Raw genomic sequence first — 9,697 nt, 5'->3', positions numbered from 1 at the left:
TGCCACCTCTTCTTGATATCTTCTGCTTCTGTTAGGTCCATACCATTTCTGTCCTTTATCGAGCCCATCTTTGCATGAAATGTTCCCTTGGTATCTGTAATTTTCTTGAAGAGATCTCTAGTCTTTCCCATTCTGTTGTTTTCCTCTATTTCTTTGCATTGATTGCCGAGGAAGGCTTTCTTATCTCTTCTTGCTATTCTTTGGAACTCTGCATTCAAATGCTTATATCTTTCCTTTTCTCCTTTGCTTTTTGCTTCTCTTCTTTTCACAGCTATTTGTAAGGCCTCCCCAGACAGCCATTTTGCTTTTTTGCATTTGTTTTCCATGGGGATGGTCTTGATCCCTGTCTCCTGTATAATGTCATGAACCTCAGTCCATAGTTCATCAGGCACTCTATCTATTAGATCTAGGCCCTTAAATCTATTTCTCACTTCCACTGTATAATCATAAGGGATTTGATTTAGGTCATACCTGAATGGTCTAGTGGTTTTCCCTACTTTCTTCAATTTAAGTCTGAATTTGGCAATAAGGAGTTCATGATCTGAGCCACAGTCAGCTCCCGGTCTTGTTTTTGCTGACTATATAGAGCTTCTCCATCTTTGGCTGCGAAGAATATAATCAATCTGATTCAGTGTTGACCACCTGGTGATGTCCATGTGTAGTGTCTTCTCTTGTGTTGTTGGAAGAGGGTGTTTGCTATGACCAGTCCATTCTCTTGGCAAAACTCTATTAGCCTTTGCCCTGCTTCATTCCGTATTCCAAGGCCAAATTTGCCTGTTACTCCAGGTGTTTCTTGACTTCCTACTTTTGCATTCCAGTCCCCTATAATGAAAAGGACATCTTTTTTGGGTGTTAGTTCTAAAAGGTCTTGTAGGTCTTCATAGAACCGTTCAACTTCAGCTTCTTCAGCATTACTGGTTGGGGCATAGACTTGGATTACTGTGATATTGAATGGGTTGCCTTGGAAATGAACAGAGATCATTCTGTCATTTTTGAGATTGCATCCAAGTACTGCATTTCGGACTCTTTTGTCGACCATGATGGCTACTCCATTTGTGGTAATTAAAATCTTCCATCGTTTTTCTCATTGAAATCCTTTTTATTTTGAAGTCAGCTATTACTTATTTCTTAGCCTTCTCTCTTCTAGGCTAACCTATACATTTCCTTTGTTTTCTCCTATCATTTTTCTTGGTAAGACAAGACATCCTTTGGGCTCCATTTTCTCTTGAGGACTCACTTCTCAAATGATACAATTTTAGATTTTTTTAAAACCTGAATATGTTTCCTTCATGTTCAGTTCATTGAAGGTGTTTAATATGTTCAATTCATTCTTGAATGAATAAATGCTGACTTTATAGGTATCTTTCTTAAGGTAAAAGAGTCTATGATTATTACACTGAAATTTGCATTTTAATAAATTTTGACTTCCTTTTCCAATGACTTTGGTGCTGGCTCCTGGTTAAATAAGACCACACACAGTTTTCCTCATTGGTTTATCACTTTGTAGCCAGCAAGTCTTTTTCCTTCCTGAATTTAAAGTTTGCCAATTTTGAGAAGAACATAAACTTACTTTGACATCATAACTCTAATTAATAAATTATGTTTCAATGCACTAAAAATAATAAAACCTATGTTGTAAGTTGAAGGAGGATAAGGAGAAGAGGATGACAGAGGATGAGATGGTTGGACGGCATGGACGGTTCAAAGGACATGAACTTGGGCAAACTCTGGGATATGGTGAGGGACAGGGAGGCCTAGTGTGCTGCAGCCCATGGGGTCACAGAGTCAGACTTGATTTGGCAACTGAATGACAACAACAATAATGTTGTAATTTTGGTAGGCTCAATTGACATTATAGCTTTCACTTATTCATTTTACAAATGGCTCCAAGGAGAACAAATATTTCTTGAATGAAGAAAATGATAAAAGAAATATTGAGCAATATTGGAGGTAACTCCATGGAGAGAAACTATAAATGGGATGTGGCACCAAATAATAAGGCTTTTCTCCAGATTCCACATCCTTTTGGAAAAAGGATGGGCATGCTCTGTAGATTTCTCACTTCAGAGGAGCAGAAAGGAGGGGAAAGGGAAGGGAAAATGAATAATAGCTACCGTTCTTTTGTATCTCTTCTTTTAATAATGAAATCTCTGAATTCTTCTAATGCCTCCATTAGCTCAGTATAACTACTTGCATTTTACAGGTGAGAAAACAGAAGTTCCGAAGTTAATCCGTCCCCCAAGTAAGCATCACTCTGTATGAAGCTTATGTCCTCTGACTTGCCCATGAATTGAGAGGACCCAGAGCTGTTATAAAAGCAGAAGCCCTTCATTTTACAACATGGACAGCGATTTGAACTATAGACAAATAATGAGCAGACATTGTAAAGATGTAAAGGATGCACTGGACATGATTAAGGAAGGAAGGGCATAAATGAAGATAGAAATAGCTTTTGGTTTTAACATTCGGACATTTCTCAGTTTCCCACAGAAATGGAACCCAGCCATGGTCCATGAAATCCAAGCAATACATCTTCGTGGTGCATAAATAATAAAGATTTAGTGTATTTGGGGTATTATCATTGATTATAGGTTTTTTCTGGCACAAGAAATGTCAATACCCCAGTACAATGTTGAAGACAGATGATACATAAGGAACTCAGGAAAAGCTTCCCAAACAATTCCACCCACCTGAGTCTTTTCCCTAAGTCCAGGGTATACAGAACACATGTTAGTCCAGTCAGGGTGGTGGTGTTGTTTAGTCTCTCAGTACTGATTTCCCTGGTGGCTCAGATGGTAAAGCATCTGCGTGCAATGCAGGAGACCCAGGTTCAATCTCTGGGTCGGGAAGATCCCCTGGAGAAGGAAATGGCAACCACTCCCACTCTTGCACTCTTGCCTGGAAAATCCAATGGACGGAGGAGCCTGAAAGGTTACAGTGCATGGGGTCGCAAAGAGTCGGACACGACTGAGCGACTTCACTCACTCACTCACTCACTGTCCAACCAGGCTTCCCCATCCTTCAGCATCTCCTGGAGTGTGCTCAAACTCATATCCGTTGAGTCAGTAATGCCATCCAACTATCTCTTCCTCTGTCCAGTCAAGTAGAGTAACCTTAAGTCTAAAATCACATATTTTCACCTATATTTTTTAATCATGCCCTTCTCGAGTTGGGGTAAAGGTGGAAAATGTTTAAATGACTCCCTGCTGAGTAGTCAAAAATGTGGAGAAGTAAAAATAAACATAAAAGAATTCATTGGATAAACAGATAATGACCATGACGTCAGCCAGTGGAATTTGGGTAAGAACCTCCGATGTGAGTAATTTATTCATTTTCCAATAGCAGTGTGTTCTGAGTTAAAAAAAAAAAAATAGTACAAGACAAAGTTCCTTTCAGTATGATTCCTGTCCTCCAAGAACTTAAAAGGAAAAATATGAAGTAGCAGTTTAAACCTACCTGTAAGTGCTAATGAGAGGAAGGGGTGGAAGGGCAAGAGTATGGATCCAGACACAGGGGAGCTCATGGCTCAGACCTGCCTCTCCAGACATTTGAGTGGCTTCTTTGGAGAGATCAGGGCTGCTTATTAGAGACTTGGTTTTAATCTAGACTGCCAGTGTGTTTTTTCTGACTCATCCAATTTTTAAACATTTTTAATTCGTTGTAAATATTTAAAAATGAGGGAAGTTTCCACCAGATTTTGGAGTTCTGGCTTCTCTTGAAAATTTTTAGGACCTGGTTACTATGGGTCTGTGTATCTTCATGGCCCACCAGAGCTGTGGCATTTGAGCTTGTCACCTTGATATAAAAACAAGGGAGAAGCAGGCAGGATGATGGGCAGAAAGGCAATTAGCCAGGGGCCTTCAGACTAATCAGAGTTAGACAGAGGGTTTCCAGGAAGAAAACTTTGAAAAGACACATTGGAACCAAAGTGAGGGCATTTTGAAGGTCAGGAGAAGTAATTTGGATTTTATCTGATAGATTCTTCACACCATGTTTCCATGGAATGTTCTTATTTTGTGCCTTGTACTGAGGTGTTCTGAAGTTAAAAATTAAATAATGTCAGACCTTTTCAGCTTGCTGAAAACCTAATAAATGAGTATTCTTCCCCTAATTTTGGGGGGCAATTTTTCTAACCAAAATATTTTCTTTAAACATTTGGCACCCACTGCTACTGCTCATCTGCTAGCAAATGTTTGTCAGTGTCAACATAAGAAAAAAATAGCAAAGGAATTATTTACCCTAAAATGTAGAATTAGCTAATTGGGTTTAGTGTAATAACTTTTTACTTGAGAACTTGTCCTCATAGTTTATATTTTGTATTACGTAGTCACTGAGTCTGCTACAAATATTACTCTAGTCTGGATGATGAATATTTCATGATTTTCTGCAAAGAACACAGTTTTCCACTAACGAAGAAGGAGAGAGTCAAGATTTCTGAGTCCAAGTGTCAGGCTGGGCTAAACATTTTTTTTTTACATGTAGTATCTCATTTTAACCTCTCAATAAAAGCGGCAGATTAGGGGACAAAGGCTTAAAGAGGACATGCATTCTTCCCAAAGATGTGGAGCTTAGAAAGTAGGGCTTCAGAATTTAATCCCAGGTGTATCTGGGGCCAAAGCCCTTACTTTTTCCACTTACTCCTGAAGTAACATGACTTCCAGTTACTCGTCAACCTAATGTTTGAGAAACATGTTGTAGGCAATGACTGTCGCTGTTGACTATTTTGTTCTTCTTTATTCATATGTTTTGATAAGCCAGTGTCCTGTGTTTTGAAAGAGTGGGTTTGGTATTTCCATGCAGGACTGATGCTGGAGAAGAGCAAGTGAAACAAGTGTCCTGATGTCCAGAGGATAAATGGTATCCAGAGACAATGCACTCTGTTCCAGTCCTCTCCCCCTATCTGGGCTTGATAATTGCTGAGATATGATAAATACATAATTGGAACACTCTTACATACTCCATGCACAACAGATAAAGTTAGTTACTAACAGTAAAGTTAGTAACTTAGGACAAAATTGGAATAGAAACATTCTCTGGCAACTGTTACCCCTTCTCATTAGTTGGTGCCTAGAGGATATGTATACTTCTTAATTCCAGCTTTGCCTTACCTCTGAGCAGACAGGAATGACCAAGAGGTAATTACAATGTGTTAGAAGTACAATGCGTCCCCTACATACAAACCTTCAGGTTGCGAGCTTTCAAAGATGTGAATGTGCATGCCAGCCTCTGTATGCCCATTGTTGTACTCTACTACTGCACTTTTCAAGGTCCTGTACTGTAAGATTAAAAATGGTTTATTGTTTGTTTTTTATGTAAGTATTTGTGTTTGTATTTTTATGTAAGTATGCGTGGTTGTAAAGAGTCAGATATGACTGAGTGACTAAGCACAGCACAGCAAATAAAAAATAAGTAAATGGATGGCGGGGGTGAGCTGAATAATGGTCCCCAGATGTGTCCATCCCTGGACCCTGTGAACATTACCTTACATGGAAAAAGAGACTGTACAGATGTGATTAAATGAAGGACAGAGGATCCTGGATTGTCCAGGATGATAGTCCTTATAAGAGAAAGACTTGAAGCTTCAGAAGAGAAGGGGGTGGGAGGACGGAGGCAGAGATTGGAGTGTGCCTTCTGAGGATGGAGGGAGGGGCTGCAAGCCAAGGAATACAGGTGGTCACAAGATGCTGCAAAAAGGCTAGGAACTAGCTTCTCTCCTCAGAGTCTCCAGAAGGAACTAGCCCTGCTGATAACCCAACTTACGACCAATGAAACCCATTCTGGATTTCTGAACTGTTGAGATTGTCAGAACACAAATTTGTGTTGTTTTAGGCCATTAAGTTAGCGGTCATTTGTAATAATGGCAACAGGAAACTCATACAGGGAGTGAAACTTCTTAATGAAGAAAAACGAGATTTGTGAATAATCATCTTCAAGTAGGCAGGAGATGGCCAAAGATGATGTCAATGTGTCAGCTCCAAGGAGCATGACCTACAAGCTGGCCACTGTGTTCCAGATAGGGGTGTAACCAGAGAGGGGCGTATGGGAGATGCCAAAATACTGGCATTGATCTTTATCTTATGCCAGGTGGCAGGTACATGAGTATTGGTGTTATTGTTTTTTATTATAAATAAAAATATTGTATATATGTGTGTGTGTATATATATATACAGACAATTTTTAAAAATCAAGTTTGATGGAAAGAAACAGACTCTCAGAGAATGAATTATGGTTGCCAGAGGGGGAAGGATGGGGGAAGAGATTGTTAGGGGGTTTGAGATTGACATGTATACCCTGCTATATCTAAAATGGATAACCAACAAGGACCTACTGTATAGCACAGGGAACTCTGCTCAATGTTATGTAGCAGCCTGATGGGAGGGGAATTTGGGGGAGAATGGATATATGTATATATATATGGCTGAGTCCCTTTGCTGTTCATCTGAAATTATCGCAACATTGTTAATCAGCTATACTCCAATATAACATAAAGAGTTTTAAAAACAAATAAACAAGCAAAAAATTACTTAAATTTTAAAAATCAGGTTTGAGTGATTGAGAAAGTGATGTTACCAGTAATAGAAACATCAAACTTCAGGGGGAAAATTGGAAGACATATAAATAGCTTAAGGCACATATTATTCATCACATCCATAGTACTTAACTAACCTCATTTATAGTAAAGACTGGTCATTCCTAAGAATTCTGGGTGGATGACAATTACAGGAAACAGTTTTAAGTACTTAATATGTGCCAAACACTGGGCTAGGTTCCTGACCAGCACTTTGGCATGAAATTCTGACAACCTGGAGAACTGTATTGACAGACACCAACATACTCATCAGAAGCCAAGAGCAGCCTACTTGGGTTCACAGCTTTGTTCTACCGTATACTAGTGCTGGGACCTCAGACAAACTATCGAATCTCTCTGGGTCTCTTTCCTGACTTGAGAAATCAGAAGAGTGATAATGGTAGCACCTACTTCATAGAGTTGTTATAAATAATGAATTACCTCATGAAAAGCCCTTTGAAGAGTACCCAGTACACTGTAAAAATCAATTATTGGGCTTCCCTGGTGGCTCAATGTTAAAGAGTCTGCTTGCCAATGCAGGAGACATAGGTTCTATCCTTGTTCCGGGAAGATCCCACAGGCCTCTGAGCAACTAAGCTTGTGCACCACAGCTACTGAGCCAGCGCTCTAGAGCCTGGGAGTCACAATTACTGAGCCATGTGCTGCAGCTACTGAAGACCACACACCCTAGAGCCCGTGCTCCACAAGAAAAGCCACTGCAATGAGAAATCTGAGCACTGCAACTAGAGAGCAGCCCTGCCTCACCACAACCAGAGTAAAGCCCAGGCAGCAAAGAAGACCCAACACAGTCTAAATAAATAAATAAAATTATATTATAAAAACAAACAAAAAATCAATTATTATAATAACTATGATAAACAGAGGGCTTCCCTTGTGGCTCAGCTGGTGAAGAATCTGCCTGCAATGTGAGAGACTTGGGTTCGATCCCTGAGTTGGGAATTTCCTCCAGAGAAGGGAAAGGGTACCCACTCCAGTATTCTGGCCTGGAGAATTCCAGTACTATGAGGAGACTCCTGAGAGTCCCTTGGACTGCAAGGAGATCCAACCAGTCCATCCTAAAGGAAGTCAGTCTTGAATATTCACTGGAAGGACTGATGCTGAAGTGGAAACTCCAATACTTTGGCCACCTGATGCAAAGAACTGACTCATTTGAAAAGACCTGGATGCTGGGAAATATTGAAGGTGGGAGGAGAAGGGGACGACAGAGGATGAGATGGTTGGATGGCATCACCGACTTTATGAACATGGGTTTGAGTAAACTCTGGGAGTTGGTGATGGACAGGGAAGCCTGGCCTGCTGCAGTCCTCGGGGTTGCAAAGAGTTGGACACGACTGAGCGACTGAACTGAACTGATGATGAACAGAAACCTGAGACTTAGACAATGATCTTAACCAAGAGAATCCAGTTAGTAAACAGTAGAACTGGAATTTCAATTCAGGCAAACTGTGAACATTGATAGAGCTAATTCAATCCAACAAACAACAAGTTCAGTGTAAACAAATCAGCCCAACCAGGATTTTCTTAACCTCTTTGAATTAAATCCGTTCTTCTAGCTTGTTGACATTAAAAATCCTTTTTCTCCCTTAATTAATTGTGTTTGTTCAGTCAGACACAATTTTATTCTCTTGATTTTTCTTCAGAAGAATAATGGGGATCCATAATTTGCTAAAAAATGCAGGTAGAGTTTCCTTTTACTGCCAAATTATTTTCATTGTATTCCTCAACTATTGAGAGAAAAATCTGAAAAATCCTTAAATATTTCTCTAAGGTACAGAAAAAAAAAATGATTTTGTGCTATCTTGGTCTCTCCTTTGCTGGCCAGTAATAGTTAAAATGGAAAGTGAAAATGTTAGTCGCTCAGTTGTGTCCACTCTTGCGCCCCATAGACTGTAGCCCTCAGGCTCCTCTGTCCATGGAATTTTCCAGGCAAGAATACTGGACTGGGGAGCCATTCCTTTTCTCCAGGGGATCTTCCAGACTCAGGAATTGAACCCTCATTTCCTACATTGCAGGCAGATTCTTTACTGTCTGGACTATCTGAATGTTGGGACCAGTTTGTCATTCTTATTAAAAATAACATCTACTCCTGAGTTCCACTTGCTTTTTCCATATGGTGAGGAATTAGCCATGGCCAGAATGAGTCTGTGCAAAATGTTTTTTTCAATTTTAATAATTTTCTAATAATTAAGACCAACATTAAAGAGAGTCAATTTGTGCAGTTTTAAAATTTTAAATCACTGGGAAGTTTAATCAAACCAGATGTGTTTGAGTAAAACTAGCTTTTCTATTTGAAAAAACAGTGACTTCGTGAGTCTCCAGTCCAATTCACAGAACTCTTTATTAGCTCTTTTTATATTTGTAAAAAATTTTTCACTTTTTGAAGCAGATACATATTGAAGGAATCCAAATACCTCTTTAAAGTGACTTCAAATAGCACAAATTAAATTATTTTTTCCTCAACAGATCAAAAGAGCCTTTTGTCCTTCCCCCTCTGCAGCTCTCAACATACACACAAACACGCATATCAAAACAAGTGGTTAACTAGCTGTTGGCTGTTGCCTAGACTTGAAAAGTAATGCAAAGCCTGTAGGTTGAAATGAAAAACCATGGCTCTAAGGGTACTTATTCCAACTGTGTCTTCAATCAGAAGTAATTCAACCTTTTTTCTTGTTACAGTAGTGTTCAAGGCAATATAGCATCAGTTTCTTTTCATTCTTCAAAGCTCTCCAGATAATTTTTACCAAGCTGAATTCATGATTGGCAGCTTTAAGAACACTCAAGGATTTACCACCTGAATAAGTCAAACTCCCATCTTATTGCTTCTAGGACCACAGAGTGAGATTGGTTGGGGAGCTTCTCATCATAGCCTTGTGCACCTAACTTGCACCAGATCTAATGCTGTGACAACTTCAGAAACCAGCTGCCCTGAAGAAGGAGAAGACCAAAATAATAGCTCTCAATTTGTAGCCTGGGGGATTTTTAGATTCCTATATGTGTGACAAACATTTAGGGGAGTCTTTAAGAAGAGAAGCTATGGACACAGCAAGGGGGAAGAAAAGGGTGGGACGAATGTAGAAGGTAGCATGGAAACATATACACTGCTATATG

The sequence above is a fragment of the Bison bison genome, unplaced genomic scaffold (genome assembly GCF_000754665.1).
Source record: "Bison bison bison isolate TAMUID 2011002044 unplaced genomic scaffold, Bison_UMD1.0 scf7180017864461, whole genome shotgun sequence".
NCBI lineage: Eukaryota > Metazoa > Chordata > Mammalia > Artiodactyla > Bovidae > Bison > Bison bison.
Note: the sequence above shows the minus strand (reverse complement) of the source record.